Consider the following 21869-nt stretch of genomic DNA (forward strand, 5'->3'; position numbering starts at 1 on the left):
TCAATGAGATCCCTATCAAAATATCAATGAATTTTTCACAGAGATAGAAAAAGAAATCCTAAAATTTGTATGCAACCACAAAAGACCTCAACTAGCCAAATACTGAGCAAAAAGAACAAAGTTCGAGGCATCACACCACATGATTTCAAAATATACTACAAGCTATAATAATCAAAACAGCATGGTATTGCCATAAAAACAGACACACAGACCAAGGGAACAGAATAGAGAACCCAGAAATAAATCCATCTATTTAGAGCCAAATAATTTTCACCAAAAGTGTCAAGAACATAGATTAGGGAAAAGGAGAGCCTCTTCAATAAATGGTGGTAGGAAAACTGGATATCCATGTGCAGAAGAATAAAACTAGGCCCCTATCTTTCACTACATACAAAAGTCTACTCAAAATTGATTAAAGATTTAAATGTAAGCCCCCAAACTATAATCCCACCAAAAGAAAACATAGGGGAAATACATTAGGACATTGGTCTGGGCAAAGATTTTACAGCATAGAATAATATTATCAAAAAGACCAAAAAAAAAAAAAAAAAGATATCATGCTTATTTGGCAGCTTTGTAGTGTATTTTGCAGCCAAGAAGTACCATGTGCCTCCAGCTTTGTTCTTTTTGCTCAATATTGCTTTGGCTATTCAGGGTTTTTTTGTGGTTTTCTGCAAATCTTAGGACTGTCTTTTCCATTTCTGTGAAAAATGTCATTGTATTTTGATAGGGATTGCACTGAAGGTATAGATCACTTTAGGTAGTATAGTCATTTTAACAATATTATAATTCTTCGAATCCATGAATATGGGATATCCTTTCATTTTATAGTTAAGACTTCAATAGCAGAGGCAACAAAAGCCAACATAGACAAATGGGACTATATCAAACTAAAAACCTTCTGCACAGCAAAGGAAATAATCAAATGAAGAGACACTGGAATAGGGGAAAGTATTTGCAAACTATTCATCCAATAAGGAACTATTATCCAAAATATTCAAGGAATTCAAAAACTCAACAGCAAAACAAAAAGAAAAACCCAAATAACCTGGTTTTAAAAATGATCAAAGGATCTGAATAAACATTTCTCAAAAGAAAATATACAAATGGCCAATAAGTATAGCAAAAAATGCTCAATATCACTAATCATCAGAGAAATGCAAATCAAAGCCACAATAAGGTATCATCTCAGCCCAACGAGAATGGTAATATCAGACCAAACAAAAACAAAAACAAAAAACAAAAAACAAATTCCTGGCAAGGATACCAAGAAAGAGGAACACTAATTTATCATCGGTGCAAATGATCCAGCAAACCCACTGCTGCGTATTTACCCACAGAAAAGGAAATCAGTATATCGAAGTGATAGCTGCACTCCCATGTTAACTGCAGCACCATTCACAATAGCAAAGATATGTAATCAACTTAAGTGTTCATTAACAAATTAATGGATAAAGAAAATGTGGTACATATACACAGTGGAATACTATTCAGCCAGAAAAAATAAAATAAAATTCTGTCACTCATGGCAACATGGATAAGCCTGGATGTTATTATATTAAGTGAAATAAGTCAGGCAAAGAAAGATAAATACCAGAGTTCTCACTCATGTGGGAGCTAAAAAAGCTGATGCATAAAAGTAGAGAGTAGAATAGTGGTTACTAGAGGTGGGGAAGGGTGGGGAGAAGGAGGAATAGGAAAAGGTTGGCTGGATTCAAAATTACAGCTAGATAGGAGGAATAAGTTCTAGTGTTTGATAGCACTGTAGGGTGGCTTTAAAATAACTAGAAGAGAGGATTTTGAATGTTCCCAACACAGAAGATAAATGTTTGAGGTAATGAATATGCTAATTACCCTAATTTGATCATTACACATTACATACAGATATCAAAATACCACTTTTGACCTATAAATAGGTACAATTAAAAAGAACTGGTAAACAGATCCAGTGAAGAAAACAAAATGTATCAACTAAAAAGAAAAGAACAAGAAGCAACAGAATGAATGACCAGTAAATAAATGAAAAAGAGAGAGATCTTGTTGGAAGAATAACTCTAAATAAGTTACGTAGACACTCTGTCTTCAAGGAGACGAAGCAGTAAACTCCCCTCCCTTAACTATGGGGTGTACCCAGAGACATCCTTCCCAAGAGTACATAGGGAAAGCGGGAGAAGGAGTCAGTAGGGAGTGAAGAATTCTGACAGCAGGGACTCTTGATGTGATGAGATGAGTAGGACATGTTGCCTCTGTGTTCTTCCTCCCAAAACCCTCATGAGAAAATCATCAGAGAGCTCTCAATTGGGGGACTTTGTAAAAAATACCTGACTCCTCAAAACTGTCAAGATCAACAAAACAAGGAAAGTGAGAAACTGTCACAGCCAAGAAGAGCTCAAAGAGACATGACAACTAATTAGTGTGTAGTGTGGCATCTGGGATGGGATCCTGGGACAGAAAATGAACATTAGGTTAAAAAAGTTCTAAATCCAAATAAAGTGTGGACCTTACTTAATAATGGACCAATTTTAGTTCATCATAAGGGAAACTAGATGCTAAATATATGAAAACTCTTTATGCTATCTTCATAAGTCTTCTGTAAATCTAAAAGTGTTCTAAAATAACCTCTGGGGGAAAAGGCAATGGGAAAAGAGGAGGTAGAGAACACTATCGTTTTCACAGTATTGAGAATATTCTAGTTTTTAAGTTGGGAGGTAGGTTCCCGGGCATTTGTTTATTATTATGCCCCATAGGTACATAAATGACACCTACGTATTTTGTACCTATCAAATATCACAAAAGGAATTTTAAAAAGAAAGCATACAAGCCAAGCAGAAAGGGATAAGAGTATTTCATTAGCTAGCACTTGCTGAACCTCCCCAAAATGCCAGTCAGCATGACTATGCCCCTAGGCCTGGCACTCTACTCTATCCGACTATATCACCCAGAGCTGGGGATCTGAAATAAAGAGTCAGCTCATTTGGGCTCTGATAAAAATAAAGCCTATTTTGGGAAAGGTGGAAGCCTCAGAGAGATGGAGTGTGTGGACTCGTACTAAGAGTTATGGTTTCTATTAAAAGATGACATTTCAGACAGTGGCCACTGGGTACAGCTGAAAAGATGAGTGAGTGATGGCCCTTCCCTGTATATAGCACGCCTAATTTACTAAGAGGTCAACACAGCAGTATCCTATTTCGCTCCTACTACAGTCCCAAGGGGAAGTGATGACCTGCTCAAGATGTCATAGGTGATCAAAGACACGCTGAGACCTCTTCCTGGGTCTCTTGACCCCAGGGTTAGTGCTTGTGTGTCTAGATTCATGAAAATTGATATTTCATTTGCAGTAGCTGCCATGATTTGCAGAGCCTTCTACTGTTTTCAGGCTTGTTTCTTAGACTTCAGAGTCGAGACAAAGTCATTACCTATCACATGCTTAAATTCTGCACTCCACACTGATCTGGGGTGGGTGAATGTGCTGTCATGGGGCTTTAATTGTAGTATTCTTGTGGTCAGTGCCATTTTAAAAATTTGATCAATATTAATTACAGGAAAATTATTGTGAATTATATTGTATATCAAAACAACAATAAAGAAATGTGGCCGGGAACGGTGGCTCACGCCTGTAATCCCAGCACTTTGGGAGGCCGAGGCGGGCGGATCACGAGGTCAGGAGATCGAGACCATCCTGGCTAACACGGTGAAACCCCGTCTCTACTAAAAAAAAAAAATGCAAAAAATTAGCCGGGCGAGGCGGCGGGCGCCTGTAGTCCCAGCTACTCGGGAGGCTGAGGCAGGAGAATGGCGTGAACCCGGGAGGCGGAGCTTGCAGTGAGCCGAGATCGCGCCACTGCACTCCAGCCTGGGCGACTAAGCCAGACTCTGTCTCAAAAAAAAAAAAAAAAAAAAAAAGAAATGTGGTTAGACCATATTGTTTCAAAGTAGGGAACAAGGAAATTTGTTGATAAGAAAAACATTTTCAGCAATCTTCAATGGTGCCCAATTCTCCCTGGCCGCTCTCCTATTTCTATCTTCCTTTTATGACTTATTCATCTACTGCTACGTAAGCTTGCATACTTCTTAGATCCCAAACTATAGACTACTATAAAAAGAGGAAACTTTTCTTTTTAAAAAGTTTAAACTTTTAATTTTGAGATAAGTATAGGTTCACAGGAAATTCCAAAGGCAGTGCAAAGTGGTCCCTTGTGCTCTTCACCTTGTTCCTCCTAATGGTTACATTCTACATAACTACAGTAAAATATCGAAATCAAGAAACTGACATTAGTATAAAGAGTATATATGGTTCTGTCATTTCATCATATGTGTAAACTCCTATAACCACCATGCCAATCAAGACTATTTCATCATCACAGAAATCTCTCTGACATTATCCCTTGTATAGTCACACCCACCTCCCTTTCCGACAACTATCACCAACCCCTCGTAAATACTAATCTGCTCTCCATCTCTGTAATTTTCTCATTTTGAGAATGTTATACAAATAGAATCATACAATATGTGTGACCATTTGAGACTCTCGTTTTAAAGCAAAAAGAAGAAATTCTATTACAAGATAGAGAAGACACTGTGTATGATTTCAACGCTTTGAAATTTGTTACCGTTTGTTTTTTGGCCCAGGACATGCCCTACTATGGCAAATGCTCTGTGGGTGCCTGAAAAGAATGTGTACTCTGCTACTGTTGGGTAGAGTGTTACAAATGTCAATTAGATAATATTAATTGATGGTGGTGAGTGTTCCTATAGCCTTGCTGACTTTCTGTGTACTTTATGTGTGGTTGTTCTATCAATTGTTGAGAAGGGCATGGAGATCTTCAAGTATAATCATGGGTATGTCTGTTTCTCCTTGTAGTTCTAGCAGTTTTTACTTCTTATTTCACAGCTCTGTTGTTTGGTGCATGCATACTTAGGAATGCTATGTCTTCTTGATGAACACTCTTTTATTTATGTCCCTGGTAACTTTTTACTTTTAAAAGTTCTTTATCTGATATTAATATAACAATTTCTGCTTTCTTTTCATTAATATTTGCACGGTATTTTTCCATCCTTTTATTTTCAACATATACACACACACACACATATATATACACATATATAAAATGTCTCTAAAAGGGGCCAGGATAAGGCAAGGGAGCTAGGGAAGCTCCTCAGAGGAAAGGATATTTACTTGGCCAGAACTTGGTATTGAGAGAGAAGGGTACTGTGAGGATAACTCAGTAATGACCCAAATCCAGGGGGCCTAGAACCCAAATCCAGAGCCCTTTACCATGCAATCCATTTGGAATTTGGCTCTAATTTGGGAAGAAGAAATTCCTGCTTTATTAGTTACATTTTTGCATAAAAAAGACCTAACCAATCAGGTTACTCAGGTATTCTATATATGTCTCTTTAAGTTTTCCATTTCTGAGACAGTCAAAATCACAAGCTTCCCAACTAACATATCATCCACACTACAAGCAAACTACATGAGCAGACAGAATTGGTCCTCACGGGGTGGTAGGGTTAGGCTTTGTGTCCCCATCCAAATCTTATCTTGAATTGAACTGTAATCCCTATAATCCCCATGTGTTAAGGGAGAGACCAGTGGAGGTAACTGAGTGATGGGGGCGTTTCCCCCATGCTGTCTTGGTGACATTGAGTTCTCACAAGATCTGATGGTTTTATAAGCAGCTCTTCCCCCTTTGCTCAACACTTCTCCTTCTTGCCACCCTGTGAAGAAGGTGCCTTGCTTCCCCTTCACCTTCTGCCATGAGTAAGTTTCCTGAGGTCTCCCAGCTATGCTGAACTGTGAGTAAATTAAATCTCTTTCCTGCATAAATCACCCAGTCTCTGGTAGTTTATTGTAGTAGGAAAACAGACTAATACACAGTGTCAGCCTTCTAAGGGATGTGGCCTGTCCTAGCAATCTGCTCTAGAGTTATAAAGGACGTAATGTGATCATTTTGGTTAATCAGAATCTCCGTCAAGATCTACTGGGGCCAGGAACTCCAAACCTGACCAATCACCAGGACACTATGACCGCATAAGGAACTCCAGTCCTGAGGACTAGAGGGTCTGGTTACGTAACAAAACTCATTACAAAGATTTTTGGGTTATACTGTAACTGACAGAGCAGAGTATATATTTACTGCCTTCTGTAAAGTTACAAATATTTCCCATCCCTCTGTGCCTTGCTGGTGACCCAGATAATGGCTCTGCTGGGCAAAAATAAGGGCTCCGTAAAAAGTCTCTAAAACAAGAGAAATTATTCTCTGCTATGTGATCATATGGACACTGCTATGTGATTTCGCTGCTGACCCTTTATCAGGAACCCACCATCCCCCAAGCCAGAATCTCCAAAGTGGAAAACATAAGGTGTGGGGAGAAATTATTAGAGCTCTCATATCTGGTATGTTCTAAAGCGCTACAGTGCCCAGCACTGCTTCCTATTTCTCCATTATATTTTGTTAAATTTCTGTGCATAAGACAAGTCTCCACTGAGGGTCAGCTCACTGTAAGGACGAAAGATCAGAACTACCGATAAACACTAGTAATGGAATGGGACTTTTAAAATTACGATGAATTATCTCAGGGGTGAATACATGAAAACTCGCAAATGAAAGCCCTTAGAGTAGAGGGCCCCTTTAGGGAAGATCAGCGTAACAGCACAGATGCTCAGGTCCTGTCTGCCCACTCCAGATTAGTGGGGCGTGGACCCTGAGCATCCTAGGTCACCCCCAAGCATCCCAGGTGATCCCCATTACATTACAGCTGGTAGGCATGGATTCACAGAGCTCCAAAGCCTGGAAGAAGAGGATGAGGCAGGAACTATGCCATGTCTATCTCCATGCCATCCCCAAGCACCTCATCGAGTGCCCACTCATCTCCCTCCATACCTGGCCCCACTCAGCCAGCAAATATGGGCAGCATCACCTGTCTGCAGCTTGGGGGAATCCCTGTTGCTCTTTCCTGGAATTGAGGCTCAGGTGGGAGATGGGCTCCTGATCTTACTGTAGTGGTGGAGAGGCGGACACTGGTGTCCCACAAACTCTGAGCATGTTTTCCCACTGAATTCTGTGGGGCATGGCAACCAGGTCTGTGTTACTGCCCTGCCTGTGCAGGACTGGCCTTAGAATTCCAAGTTCATGGACCCAACTTCATCTACCCTCTCCCTCCATGTCACTGCCACAGGAACCAAGGCCCGAAGTTAACACCCAGCGATGAAAGCACAACACCCACACATGAGCACATCCCAACGATTCCTCCAGAGACCTCTGTTCCAAGCACACACCGCGGAGACGTGGTACTTAACCACTGGGAAAATGACCAATGTATTACAAAGACGTTACTCAATGAGCTCTCAGGTGGGGAAGATACGGTTGTGTTTAGCTTCTCCCACAAGAGAGGCCTGCACCAGACCCAGGCTCCAGGCAGGGAAGACGGTCCTGTCTCTGGCTCCTGGAATCCCTGTCTTTCCCAAGTACTTCTGACCTTGGTCTTCGTGAACACAACAAAATCTTCAACATAACCTCTGGGTGAGATCATAAGTGGCAGATTCTGGAAGGCTCTAAATAAAACAAGTCTGACTGAGGAGTGAGTGGGCTGTCAGATCTGTTGTGTTTCCCACTCATTCCCTGTGAGCGCCGTCGGGGGCCCAAGTGGAAAGCAGTATTCTACGGAAACGTGACATTCATGGACTGGGCATTCCGCTATGTGGTCAACAAAGGGAGGGGGCCCTCACGCATATGAAATAAGATGAGAACCATCACAAGCAAAACCCAAAATGGAATGTTGGCAAAAGAGACAAGCAACTTAGAAAAACTACTAAAGCTGTCAACTCTAGGGTCTCTCCCTGTCCCTGGCCACATCGCTGTAAAAGACAGGCTACCTGAGGACATTCAAGAGGGACGTCACCACTGCAGACTCCTGTCTTGGAGTTCACGCCGGCCAGGGACTGCTCCGGACCACGGCTTGTTCACACTGTGACCTGGGTAGACTTTCACACAGGAAGGTCACAGAACAAGGCGTTTGATCAGGACACAGCCAGAGCAGATTCATAGTTAGGATCATCCTTACATCTTGCAGGCAGCAATCAAGCTGAAATCGCGCCAATTAACTTGTCAGTGTGACTGCTGGTCAGGTGTGACTCTGAGAAGCCGAGAAGGCATATTTTACTTTCCAGGGAGATACAAGGCCTGCCTCCATGGCCACAGACCTGGCAGGAGGGCCCTGGTACCTTCTGCCTCAACAAGCACTGAGGGTTATTCGTTTCCATCCAAAACTGGCATCTTGTTAATATACTGCTTGGTAACATGGTACCAAAATTCATTCCCTCCTAAACTGTGACCTCTTATGATCTGATTTATTCATAATGTTTTATAACCATTTTGCCATCCTGGAGCCAGGACCATTTCTAAAGAAATCATTTCAACTTTAGTTATAATAAGAGTCAACCGGAAAATTGATTCTGATAGGCAGAAATCTAAAACTCAAAATACTTTTGGTGTGTCCAGTGAGGCACCCGCAGCACGGGAACGGGGAGCACAAGGTCACTGGGACACATTCCCCTCCCACACCCTCCACCAGACACACCCAACTCGAATGACACGTCTTCTGTTTCATGTGTTCCCTTCAGTTCTGTACATCCCAGTGATAATCCCAGAAAGTATTCTCCTACTGGAGTTTGTTTGTAATTACCTGTTCAGGTCCAGTTTACTAAAAGCCCTACAACACCCCCTCCATCGTGACACACACACACACACACACACGCACACACACAGCATGAGAGGACTTTCTGTTTTTCTGGAGGAAGTCGAGAAAAATTTCTCTCTGCGTTTCCTAGTTTGAGAACCTCAACTGCAGCAATGCTCTCATTTCAAGCTCTGTCTGGCCTGTTTATTTAATGCCGTTCTCTTACATACACATCTGCCACACAGCTGGCCCAGGGACTCTTTAAGACAAGGACAGAGTATCTGGAATCCAACATTCAGGTGTGAGTCACAGGTCACCATCCAACGCTGGGCCGTACTAGGCAAGGAAAAGAACCTCTCTGGGCTCATTTTCTTCTATACAGTTCAGGGGAGGAATATCCATCTCACCTGGCATTAAAGAGAATTCACGAAAATTCCCTTCCAAATTCTAAGGTACAATTCAGAGAGTCATTGAAAAATGACTAGAATGTTATGTGTTCAGTTTCTATCTAAAGAAAAGAAGGTTGAGGGATACAGGAATTGGCTTTTTTGTTTTTGTTTCTTCAGCTTTCTAGGAAACCACACTGCTAGGGTATATCAGCTATGACAGAAAAGAAAAAATGCTTGGCATAACCTTGATCACCACCACAACTAAGACAAAAGCATTATGTCATTGACCATGCAAGAACGTTAAATCACAATTTTATGATGTTTCGCCCTGAACAGGGGTGCTGTGGGAAGAGTCAGGGACCACAGAGATGGCCTCAGCGCACACAGAAGTGGCTGTTAAATACAAAGTCCCCTGGCCTGTACAGAGAACTTCTCTTAACTCATGCTAAGCTGGGGATCCCCGATACAGGCGACTCTGAGCACCATCCTGGGCCCACACGTGTGGAGCTGGAAGTCACAGGAGTTGCTAAGCTGACCCTGGGGCAGCAGAGGCCCTCGGGGGATTCAGGTTTCCAGCTCCATCCCCTCTCAAATCTCCCAAAGTCTTCCTTCACACACCCTTACCTTTCCAAAGAGACTCTCCAAACTGTACTTAGATGCAGGAGATTTTTCTAGGGGAGAAGAAAATCAATCTCACGAAATTCCTGGTACAGTAAGAAAGAAAGGCTTTTTTGGGTCAGGAAATGGGAGCTCCCAGCCTGCTCTGCCACCTAGGAGCCCTGGGCTTTGGCCAAGTCATTTAATCTCCCAGAGCCTCACATCTCAGTTTAAGATAAGCACTTGGAGAATGGGTGGTTACCATGTCACCACCATCATATGTCAGAGACGGCAGCCCGGGAAGCAGAAGGAACGTGGGCTGGTAAGCAACAGACCTTCTGCTTCCTGGGCTGCCATTAATAGATGGGGACACAAAGCCGCAGGAGAGGTTAAGGGGACTGTCCAGAGTCACAGAGTTGAGCGTGCACAGCTGTGTCACAGTCTCCTTAACCTCTCCTGAGGCTCCGTGTCCCCATCTATTAAATGGGGACAATAACATCTGCATTTGCGACCAGAGGTAATACACAAGCGGTGACAAGCCCTGTGCCGGGCACCTGCCAACGATGACCCCATAGATGACAGCTGCTTCCACTGACTGCACCGCCAGGGGCACTGTGGAATCAATGTGGCAATATTTTTTTTTTCTAGCAGCTGTCAATACTTACTGGTTGATTATTTAACCAATTGCCACAGATTTAACCACAGTATTAAAGGCTGTGGCCATCTCTTTGTATTCAGTACGCTATAAAGAAGAAACGATCAGTTCAAGCTGTAGAGACTGTTCCCCCAGATCACCCAGGGGCCCAGTGTGCGGCAGAAAGCAGCTGAGACGGGCCCCTCCGTTTGGGCAGAAACTCCACAAGTTACTTCCAGGTATCAGAGACCTCCGAGTCACACGCTCAACAGAAGCTTCAGCCCTAAAAACTTAATGACTGAGCACCGGGCTTCGCACGTAAAAAAATCTTTCTAAATAACCTGTTGGGGGCCAAGTCAGCTCCCAGCAATCTCCAAAATACCAAAAAGCCAGGATATGACAAAAGTGAGGAGTAAATTCTAGATGACTTTTCCAAGTGTACACAGTCTAGGAAAAATTGTTCTGAAATAAACTGAGGCTAATACGAAGATAAGTAGTAAACTTTAGTAGTTAAAGAAATCTTACTGGATGGCGTTTTTACGGATGTAAGAGTGACAGGCTCAACGTTTCATCTTCTTGTGCTCACTGCTCAGTTAAACACAGCCGCTGCTGCTTCTATCACAGAATGGAAAACGATGTGTGTAGGCTCACTGCGGACATTCACACGCTGGACATGCGTATCACCACCTGACTCGGTTTGTGAAATCCAGTCCTGTTTACTTTACTCAAACTTGAGTTGTGTCACCTAAGCCACTGTCCTTCCTACCCCACTACACCATCCTTCTGTCCATTAGGACATGTCTGTCGTGAAAAAGCCTCCAAAAGCTTTTCAAAAGTCAAACGAACGTGCAGCATAGCAGACAAGGCCCTTCGCATCCCCCGTCCCTAGTAATGAACGGCCAGCCTCCAACAGTCAATTACGGTCACTTTCCAAGTACACATGGAAAGAATTAAGTGCAGATGACGCATTTGCCAAAATGACAACTGTGGTGGTCTTCAGGCTCTTCCTAGGGTCTCCACTCCCCAAAGAAGGCAGGGTCAGAGCCGGAGGGTCCCAAGACTTTGTTCCTTAACTTCACTGGGGAGACCAGAAAACAGGGTAGGGAAATGCACCACGTGGAAATGGGCTGAGATGTTACTCAGGCCCTCAGACACCGCCATCCTCCTCAAGCTGCTCTCAGCCCAGCCCCAGGCATGCAAACCTTGAGTGCCCAATAGCTGGGAAATGCACCCAAGGCTGGCATCCTGCTTACTGTTCTACCAGGCCAGCATTTCATTTCTTTCTGACATGCCAAAGGGTATGGCTGACTGAGCTGTTGCTTTCTCTGTTGGCACTTCAAAGACCACCGGCCAAATGGCAAATGCCTGGTCCCCAACCCAGTATTGTCTAAATGACCTGCAGTCTCCGGGAACCATGGCCCAGCTGGTCCAATCAGCCTGCCCCGTTCCAAGGAAACACATTCTATCTCTGTACGCATGTCTCCTCATTCTTTAAAACTTGTTCCCAACATAGCATCCCCTGGCTTTTCCATACTCTCCCCAAAAGGGTCAGTTGGTCCCTGCCTCAGGTACCAGGGACTGACTGTAAGAACCTCCACTTCAGCAGTTAGCACAGTCCCAGACTGTCAGGGTTCCATCCCAAAAGGGCATGGGAAGAGGTAGCTGGGACTATATTTTATCTATGTTTTTTTTTTTTAACTGCTAAAACAGTCACTGCAAGAAAAACAGCCCAGAATACAGGTGGGGTGTTCACAATAGATGTTGATTACATGAATGGCTACATCTCATGATTTTCCAAATTAACATTTTTCTAAACCACAAAAGCCAATTTTAATAGGTGAACCAAGGTTTTGTGTGGACCTTATCACTTATGAAATAAAAGTCATCCTTTAAAATTACATGGGTAGATATTTTTGCAAGCCAGCCGGCTCTCATGGTCTCCATTTACTGTCTCGTCTACGTGGCACTCGTGTGCTGGGAGCTCCTGCAGACCGAGCTGCTGGGTGAGCATGCCATACTCCCCTGCCTCACCAGCTTCTGAACCAGCACCAACAACCACCTCAGGTCTGCTCATGTCACTCATGATCAAGACTTTTCTAAAGAAGTAGTGTCAGATTCTGATGCTAATAAATTATTAATGAGTTCTGATGATCCGATCAGAAGATCTGTTATTTCCGGCTTATACTCAATTCCCTTGAAATCTGACAAGTGGATTGATACATGACTGCATTTGCAAATGACTGTTTTAAAAAAAGTCCAATTCAAGGACTTTTTTTGTTTGTTTTTTAAAGAAAACGGAGTTACCATGGGTTTGAGAAGTTTTCTGATGCAAGATAAAATCTCCTAGGTTTGGAGTGGGAACACCCCTAGGGTGTTTGTCTTGCATAAGGTCTGGAAGAGAGACCTGGGAATGCCCCATGAATGCATGAGGGGATCCAAAGCTAAAAGACCCAACAATGGCTGGGTTGAAGTCAGGTATGCAGTGTGAGTGCCGACCAGGAGCTAGCTCTGGAAATCACAACACACAATACCCTAAATCAACGGAACAATGTGGCATTTTCTCCAAAAGACAACATAAAGCATAACAAGACAAGATCACTAAGACACTTAATCCTATCCTTCTTGCATATTCATCTTATGCTGTTCTAAACACCAAACATCAAAGGGGCATAACTGAAATCAAAAAGAGATTTTTCTTTTAAGGTGGTCGAAGAGAAAGCACATATTCACAAGATGTGTTTGCAGTAGTAGCAGACCAAGTAAGAGGAAATTCTAACTTTCTAGATAATTTTCAGAAACCACCACACCAAGAGATTCCATAGTCCAACATGATAGTTTCAAGATTACTTTAAAACAATCTGCAAATAATAGAAGCAAATTGAAGTTTTTAAGGAAAGCTAGTGTTGTTCTTACAGTTCATTCTGAGACAAAGCACTGGAGGTGAAAATTTATCTTCTCATAAAGCACTGCTTCCTGCCCAGCCAGAAACAGAACCCTGGATTAACTGGACCACCAAACACAGCAATTCATATTTTAAGTTAAATGTCTCAAGCTGTTAGGGCTAAGAAATATTTTTGTTATACGGTGACATGTTTTTGTCTGGTGCCTGTGGTAATAGCGACCCTGGGTCCCAGAATCCACATGCTGCATCACAGTTATGGTTTAATTGGAACATACACAAGAAGGTTTTTCATATGAACAGGTAAAACCCTCCCGAGAATCCTTCATCTGTCTGCATCTCATTTGATGTAGGCTTTCTTTCCCCCCCCCCCCCCGAGATCGAGTCTTGCCGTGTCGCCCAGGCTGGAGTGCAGTGGTGCGATCATGGCTGACTGCAACCTCCGCCTCCCAGGTTCAAGTAATTCTCCTGCTTCAGCCTCCCGAATAGCTGAGACTACATGTGTATGTCACCATGCCCAGCTATCCTTTGACGTAGATTTATCTTCTCAGCATCAAAGCTGGAATCCAACCTTTCCTAGACTGAAAGCACCAGAAAAGTGGTTATTTATCCTTATACTCCCTGTATAAGACAGAATACAGGGGACCAGGATTGGTTATCGACTCAAGAGTCAGTACGCATCTGAGTGTGGAGGTACCTGTACCATCTTACAGGTTGGAGGTGTCTACCATCCCGCTTCCAGGCTACATACTCAGAACCACCACACACTAAAGTAGGAACAGAGATAATCTAATTTTTGAACCAGGTCCCTCACTGAAAGCCTAAATTTAATATGATTCAACAAATCAAGGCTACACTGACTGATATTTTACTAAACTTACTGTCCAAATTGAGCATTTGAGGCAAAAAGCTGCAACTTCTGTTTTAAGCAGAAAGCTGCAGACTCACCTTTGGCACACAGTTGAGAGGTGACTGGCAAAACGCAGAACTCTTCAAAATGATGACGTTTTCAGCTAATTACACCTCTGAAGTTACAAAGCTGCAGGGATTCTCCAAATTCTCAAATCTCAGCAGAGAATTATAATTTGGGGCGTCGCTTGTATACAAGGAACACATGAAATCTAAAAAGAAAGAAGCGTATATTAGATCTGCTTACTTCTTTGATTTTAAGCAACCAGTTTTAAAAATAACTGGTTATTCATTTGCCTAAAACCAATGTTTTTTTTTTTTTTTTTTTTTTTTTTTGAGACAGGGTCTCCTCTGTCACCAGGCTGGAGTGTGGTGGTATGATCTTGCCTCAATGCAACTTCCGCCTCCTGGGCTCAAGTGATCCTCCTGCCTTAGCCTCCCCATTAGCTGGGACTACACACATGTGCCACTACCCTTGGCTAATTTTATGTATTTTGAAACCAATGCTTTAAATATATCCCAGAATAAAGCTGCTCTGTGCCTAAAGACCTCCATCAACACATACTCCTCCCCCTTCCCACCTTTCATTCCCTGGGCAAGCTCCCACACTCGGCTGGGGAAGGCCAACCACACACCCAGTGAACAGCAGTTGGAAGGAGGTCATGGGGTGTGGGGGACAGCCAGCCCATAATCAAGTGACCTGAGCTCCCAGTCCCTTCCAGACTTCCTCCTCCCAATGACCCCCACCTTTAAAAGCCTCCCAGAAATAAAAGGGTGGCTGCCAATTAGAAAGGTGGCCAGTCTGGGAGTCTAATGAGGGAGAAGGGTTACAAAGGGCATGGATATTATTTAGAGACTCATTCCTCTCTTGGAGGTCTGTTGCACCAGCCATTTATTAAGAGGTTACCAACTGGACCCATAGCCTGGGGTTAAAAAGCACCCCAGCTTTCAAGACTTCTGAGACGAACACTCCAAAACGAGAAGGAAGTTAGGATGAGAGGCGCCTGACAAAGGTGACCAGCTCTCTCCTAGTTGTGGAGAGCTGGATCCTGCATTATGTTCACTGCACTTGGTAAATATGTTCAGTCTTTGACTAACGTTTTCGAGGGGACCCTGGAGCACTCTGTGGACTTCAAGTGAATTCACTGACATTTTTAATTACATTTCAAACCCAGTGGGGATCTGTCTTGACAGTTCACTCAGAGAAGATCTATTAATTCATCCCTAGCATGATTATGACCCAAAATGTTAATACCCCATAGAAAAATCGAATTCTATTTTAGTCAAAGAGAAGAAGATAATTCAAATAGGGCTATCATAAAAATGTTATAAGGCAAGTTCATAAATTTTGATTTAAAAATTAATTCCTTTTTATCCATTCTCTAGCATTATTTTAAAGGCCACATCATTTTAATATGGATATAATTTAAGGCAAGGAACAGGTGATGGCCAAACACAATGAGAATACATCTTCGGGCAAGATGTCAGATGTACACTAGGCAGATTGCCCTTCTTCCTGTTAGGTGTTTATCATAAAATGATAGGTCCTCTCAAAATGGAAGTAGTGGAATCTGAACTCAGTTCTTGACCAAGAGTTCTTGTTTCTCATGCTGACACCACTGAAGAAAGCCATCAGCACAGGGCAATGTGCTGGTCACCATGCCCCTAACACCGCCTCTGTATGTGTCATTTTCAGGGGCTATTATAAACGTAAGTTGTATTGTTAAGATTTTAACTGGAAAGTTAATTTGCCCAGAGTCCACGCCTTCCACAGGCAAATGGCAAGGAATTGTTTATGTGGTTGTTTGGGTTGTCCAAACACAGGCCTCCCACGGTGTGCCCTGTGTCTCATGAGTAATATGATTTAATCCTTCTGATACACTTCCAGGATGGATTCTAATGCCCATATTTACAGAGGAGTTCACTTTCTCAGGGACACTAAAGGTTTTTCCCAACTGACTGCAGAGGAGGAATCACTCGGGCCTTGGACCTCAGGCCTTGGACTCCGGATGAGTGGGCTTTGCACATCTCTAATCTCTTCTGCATGCGAACAGAGGAGACACTCCTTATGCCGACAGCAAAGCAAAAGCCCGAGCAGCTTCTCTGCCAGCCCCCGCAAAAGAACAATGAGCTGGATTTAGAACCTGAGTCCTCTGATACTAGGCACAGTGGACAAGTCAGAGCACAGCCTCTCCAAGCACAATCAGTAAGGGAAAAGCCAGAGAGGATGGAACAGGGCTTGGACTGATGCAACAGCTCCAACAAAAGTGAGGCTATTGAAAATCCACTGAAAGGTACCAGTGGCCACTGGGATTCAAGTGTAAAAAGTGAAGTTTGCATGAGATGTTTTCCTTGAGAAAAGCATTCCATTGACAAACTGTCCATGTGTTCAATGTACACCCTAAGTAGAAAAAAAACCACGATGATCGACATCTCTCTCTTTGGGTTTAAATGAAGACTGCCCAAGTTTAACATGGGGTTCTGAGCTTCCTCAAAACCTGTGTTAAGGAAGAGCATTTCAAAGCAGGTCTTAATTATAATCGCTTATCGAAATCCATCAGCAAAGTGTACACTTTTGTGCAAAAAACAGTACCAGCCTGAAAGATAAACACCTATAAGGTCACTTAGACTGTAGAAGGCCCTCACCAAAGGATTCATTCAAGGATTTTCTACAGCCAGCTTCAAGAAGACAGGAATATATAGAACGGGTGTGGGCTTTTCTCTAAAAGTACTTCACTAGCACTACGTGCATCTCCCTTTAGAAATAAAAAAAGGAGGGAGGGCTAGAAGGCAATTAACACTGATACCGTACATACCTCTTCATTTTAATTTGGATCCTTAATACTACAAAATTTTACCATTGCAAAATCCAAGGGATTATCTGAATTCTCCGTAACCTTGAAATTCGCTTTTTTCCCACTAAAGCCACAACCCAGGGTTTTCCAGTGTTTTCAGCAGCACTTAGCTGCGTGTTGGGCGAGTGTGCTGAGCACTGCCAAGCCACACTACTTGTCCCAGGTGCAGGGCCAGGCAGCGAGATGCCCCCTGCAGGCAGTCCTGGGCGGTTCTGCCTCCCCAATACCAGCGTGGTGCTGGCGCAGCGTCTTCTGCGGCACCTGGGCTGGTTTCCTCCAACTCTCAGCATCTGAGACGGAAGTCCAGTGATGAGTCCCTGACTAAGGCAACTCCAGAGGAGCAGTTCAGGGGTAAGAAGAGAGTTATGAGCCTTGTTCTGATGACAGCCCACGGCTGTGAGCTTTGTGGGCATAATACTGCCGGGTGCTGTCACGCAACTTGTTTCTGAGGTGGCCTATTTGTGCAGAAAACTGAAGCCACCAAGAGGCTAAAGTCAGCCTTCAGGAAGCTCAGGGAATCCCTGCTCTCCCACTCTCCAACTGATAAAAACAGTGACAGGCTGGGAGAAGAACATGCTGTGATCCCAGTGAGACACTCGCTGTGGCTTCACCTTAGTGTCAGTTGCAAGAATTGTCACAGCTGGGAGATACATCTTATCATTCAGCCGAGGAACCAAATGACCAGATGTCCCACAACCAGACTTTGAATGCACACTTGCCTGATTTTGAAGCCAGCGTGCTCTTTCTTCTGACAAAGATCACCACGAAAGGGCTAGAACCTTGACAGTCGCATTTTGCAAATCGCATCTGCTGCTGCCATCTGTCTGGGCTATCTGCCACCCTGGGTGGCCGGCTCCAACCTCTCAAATCGGCTAGGAACCATGTCAGGCTATGTCAAGAAGCAAGACCATGAATGTACACACACCAAGTTTGTTTTCAACGGTACTGCTGCTCTTAGATGTTAGCTCGGGGTGGCGGGGAGTGGGGAAGCCTAGTTGAATAGTGTCACCTGGCTGGGTCAGTAATGAGCAGATCTTGGACTCGCGTATGTATCATAACCAAATCTAATCTGTGTTACACATGGAGAGAACCACTCCAGATCCCCAGTCTGTAGCCAGAGCTAAGGCAACTGTCCTTTACCTTTTATTAAAAAAAAAAAAAAAAAAAAAAAAGCATAGGATTAGCATAGGCCTCGGAGCTCTCAAATGCCTTGTCTTGCCCTTCCTCCTCCCTCCCTGACCAGGGAGGCCCAGCAGAGGCCTGCAAGTGGATCTCCAGTTCAGAGTACGGAGGCGGCAGTGCCAGCCCAACACAACACGGGGTCAGCACTGTCTGGGGCAATTCTGGCAGAGCTAGCTATATTTCATTCCTACTGAACCACTTGGAAGAGAACCTCATTCAAGTGGGAAAAGGCTGGTTTCAGATACTGAACAAAGCTACACAAGTTTCCTTGAGTGGTTTGGCTACAGTTCAACCCATGTGGACTGATACTGAGCAGCTCAGATGTGTTTATCAATCCGAAACTCAAAGGCGTCCAAGGAGATGACCTCAGCTGTCTCTTAATCATCCAGTGCACAGTGGTTCGCAGGCAGGGTTCAGGAACGGCTGAAGCCTAGCTTCAAAAAGCCTCACTGCAATTAGAGTTTTCACTCAAGATAAAGCTGTCCTGAAAAGTAAAAATATCAAGTTTTTCTGCACTGGGCTGAAATGATATCAATTCCATATATTAATGCTGGTTAGGAGGTTAATTAGAAGCTGGTTAATGAAAACACGAGGGAAAAAAAAAAAACAGAACTAATTTCTAATTCTCTAGAAAGTCAAAGAGTGGCCAAGGCGGGTGTTTGCAGGACAAAGGTGACTGATCAGAGTTTAGGGTCTGTCAGTTCTAGGTTCTGGAATAATGATTTCTACCTTCAGATACTCCAGAGCTGAAAAAAGAAGGAAATAGCAAGCAGTAGGTCAATCGATGTGCCGAACCCCTATTAACTTTAATAGGGGTTCAAGAGACTGAAGAGATCAAGCGCCAGCCAGGGTTTTATTACGGGCTTACAGAGAAGGGAGAGAGTCCGGTGGCAGCGGGCTGGACAGGAGACCCGCACCTGCCTGCAAGCATCATGCAATTCATGTAGCATTTTCACTTAACACCCTCCCTGACCAAGGACCTCCACCTGGCATGCTTCATGCAACCCAAAACTCAGGGCCTCAATCACACCTGTTCCATGAGACAAGCTGCAGGACTCAGATGTTCCTTAAAGACAAGGACTGAATCTCCAGGCTGGCAACTTCTGGATTCCCTAGCTGGGAACACACATTCAGGTGCATCTGCCACACGAGGTCATTCTAAGGGTCTGCTTAAGTTATTGCTGTCAGGTGTGTTTACCCTACATCATCCATATATAATGAGAAGCAAAATACAAGCCAGAAAAGGAAGCAACAAGGACATGGGTCAGGATGACAGGGCTATAGGCCTGACTCGGCCACCAAATGCCTCTCTGTTCCCTCATCCACCACCCCAGACACTCAACTCCAATCCTGTATCTTTGGGACATATGGGAATGGACATTATCAAAAAGTGATGTGGTGCCAAAAATGTATCAAAGCTTACTAAAATAATAGAAGAAAGCCATAATGCAAGTCTTTTTTTTTTTTTTTTTTTTTCCTTTGAGACGGAGTCTCACTCTGTTACCAGGTCAGAGTGCAGTGGTACAGTCTCAGCTCACTGCAACCTCTGCCTCCTGGGTTCAAGTGATTCTCCTACCCCAACCTCCCGAGTAGATGGGACTACAGGCGTGCCCCACCACGCCCAGCTAACTTTTTGTATTTTCAGTAGAGACAGGGTTTCACCATGTCAGCCAGGATGGTCTCAATCTCTTGACCTCGTGATCCACCCACCTCGGCCTCCCAAAGTGCTGGGATTACAGGCGTGACCCACTGCGGCTGGCCCATAATGCAAATCTTAATATAAATTTAAGTTTTACAGTCTGCTGCCTAAAAATTCTAACATATAGGAATTTGATTAGTGACACATTTTGTAAATTTGTGACAAGGTTTGTAAAGGGTTTTGTTGATTAATATTTAATTCTAGCTTCTTAAATCCAGCAGTACTCCATTCTCTAAAAGGCCTGCCCAGGTGTTTCTCTAAGTTTTCCTGCAGTCCAAACTGCGAGTTGTCTTTGTAATCAGCATAAAAACCTTGCTATACATCTCAGTGCCATAACTAGACAATTGAATTACATATCGCCTTTTTAACAGGTTCACCAGCGTTTTATTAAGCATGCACAGGATTCAGCCATTGTCTAGGTAGTGACACCACCAGTAAAAAGCACGCTGACAAAAATAAACTGTAAACACTAAAATGCACTACTGAATAAAAACTGTGCAAACCCCCCTTTTTATGAAGGAAGGAAAGAGGGAGGGAGGAGTGAGGGGGTCAGGGAAGCAAATCCTGTTTTTTTCCCTTTCCTTCCTGCCAGCTTGCTTGCATGCTCGCTTGTGCACTCGCGCTCTTTCTCTGTCTCTCTCTCTCACACACACACACGCGCGCGCACACACACACACACTTGTTTTTTTCAAATGGCCTCTTGAGAAGCGGGCCAGAAGGTGAGACACAACTATTGTTAACACATTTAGGGAGTAGAATTGGGGGTGAGAAGGGTTAATTTCTATAACATTTGAACATTTATAATATGTTTTACTTTGGTAATTGAGCACAGCTTTAGATAAAATTCCACACTCCTTTCCCCGTTTCTATCACTGCATCCCTGCTAAACTGAGGCCCAGGAATAAAGAGTGTGGATGTGTGTGCTCTTCCTCCCTCTCAGCCCCAGCCCCGTCACTGAGCAAGTCCTCAGCATCCACTCTCCTTTCAGGCCCGTCCTGTCATCATAGCGACTACTAACACAGTCAGCTCGCTCCCTTCCCTGCCTGCCCTCTCCCCTTCAGTGTTGGGAACTGCCTTCCACCACTCCTTCTAGCAGTGCTCAGTGGGTGAGGTAAGATCTGACTCTCATTCAAGAAGATCTTCAAAAGCCTCTCCTCCAGGAAGACCTCCTGGATGGCTCCACGGACAGTAAAATGCTCTTTCCTCCAGATTTCCTTAGCACCTTATACAGTACTCATTATTCTGTGAATAAGTAATAAGTGCTTATGTAGTACTGATTATACCATGAAGTGCATCCCTTCTGCTATGGGCTAAATCGGGTCCTTAAAAAAATTTGTATGTTGAAGTCTCAACCCCCAGTACTTCAGAATACGACAGTGAAAAGGTCTTTAAAGAGGTGGCTAAAATGAATCAGGGACCCTAATCCAATTTTAGGACTGCTGGCCTTTTAACAGAGGAAGAGATAACAGGAGGGTGTGCACCTTGAAAAGACCTTATGAAAACACAGTGAGAACGCATCTGTCTGCAAGCTCCGGAGAGAGGCCCCAGAAGAAACCAACCCTGCTGAGCCCTTGATCTTGGACTTCCAGCCTCCAGAACTGTGAGAGAATAAATTGTTGTGTAAACCCCTCAGTCTATGGTACTTTCCCGTGGCAGCCTGGGACTTTTGTGAGATTCAACCACATATATGTGTCGCGACATATGACACATACAACAGGAACTTGAAAAACCTTTGTGAGTGAATTGAAAGAACCCGAGATCAAAACCACCAGGTGACCTACACTTTACCCACCAGGTATCTCCTCTTGCACACCAGAAAGGAACTGATTCTCCCATTTTCAACACCTGTTCGTTCTTCAAAACCCAGTTTAAGCACTACAGCTGGCTTCCTGGGCCCAGCTCCTGCATCACACTCTAACATAGCTATGCCATTTTGCATTTGAATTGTGATGTTTCACTATGTGCAAAAATACTTCCTCATCCAATCTCAACAATTATACATGCAGTCACACCCCAGCCCTCACAA

The 21869-nt window shown here is 43.7% G+C and overlaps 1 protein-coding gene across 3 annotated transcripts in view; it reads right to left on the minus strand.

Annotated features, from left to right (window-relative positions):
* NCK2 (NCK adaptor protein 2) overlaps window positions 1–21869 on the minus strand; it is a 151796-nt gene that overhangs the window by 64554 nt on the left and 65373 nt on the right. For all 3 annotated transcript variants that reach the window (XM_025354629.1, XM_025354628.1, XM_025354626.1), the window contains one exon: window positions 14147–14319. The gene's annotated coding sequence lies outside the window, so the exon portion shown is untranslated. The remainder of the gene's footprint in view (window positions 1–14146; window positions 14320–21869) is intronic.

The sequence above is a fragment of the Theropithecus gelada genome, chromosome 13, assembly GCF_003255815.1.
Source record: "Theropithecus gelada isolate Dixy chromosome 13, Tgel_1.0, whole genome shotgun sequence".
Lineage (NCBI taxonomy): Eukaryota > Metazoa > Chordata > Mammalia > Primates > Cercopithecidae > Theropithecus > Theropithecus gelada.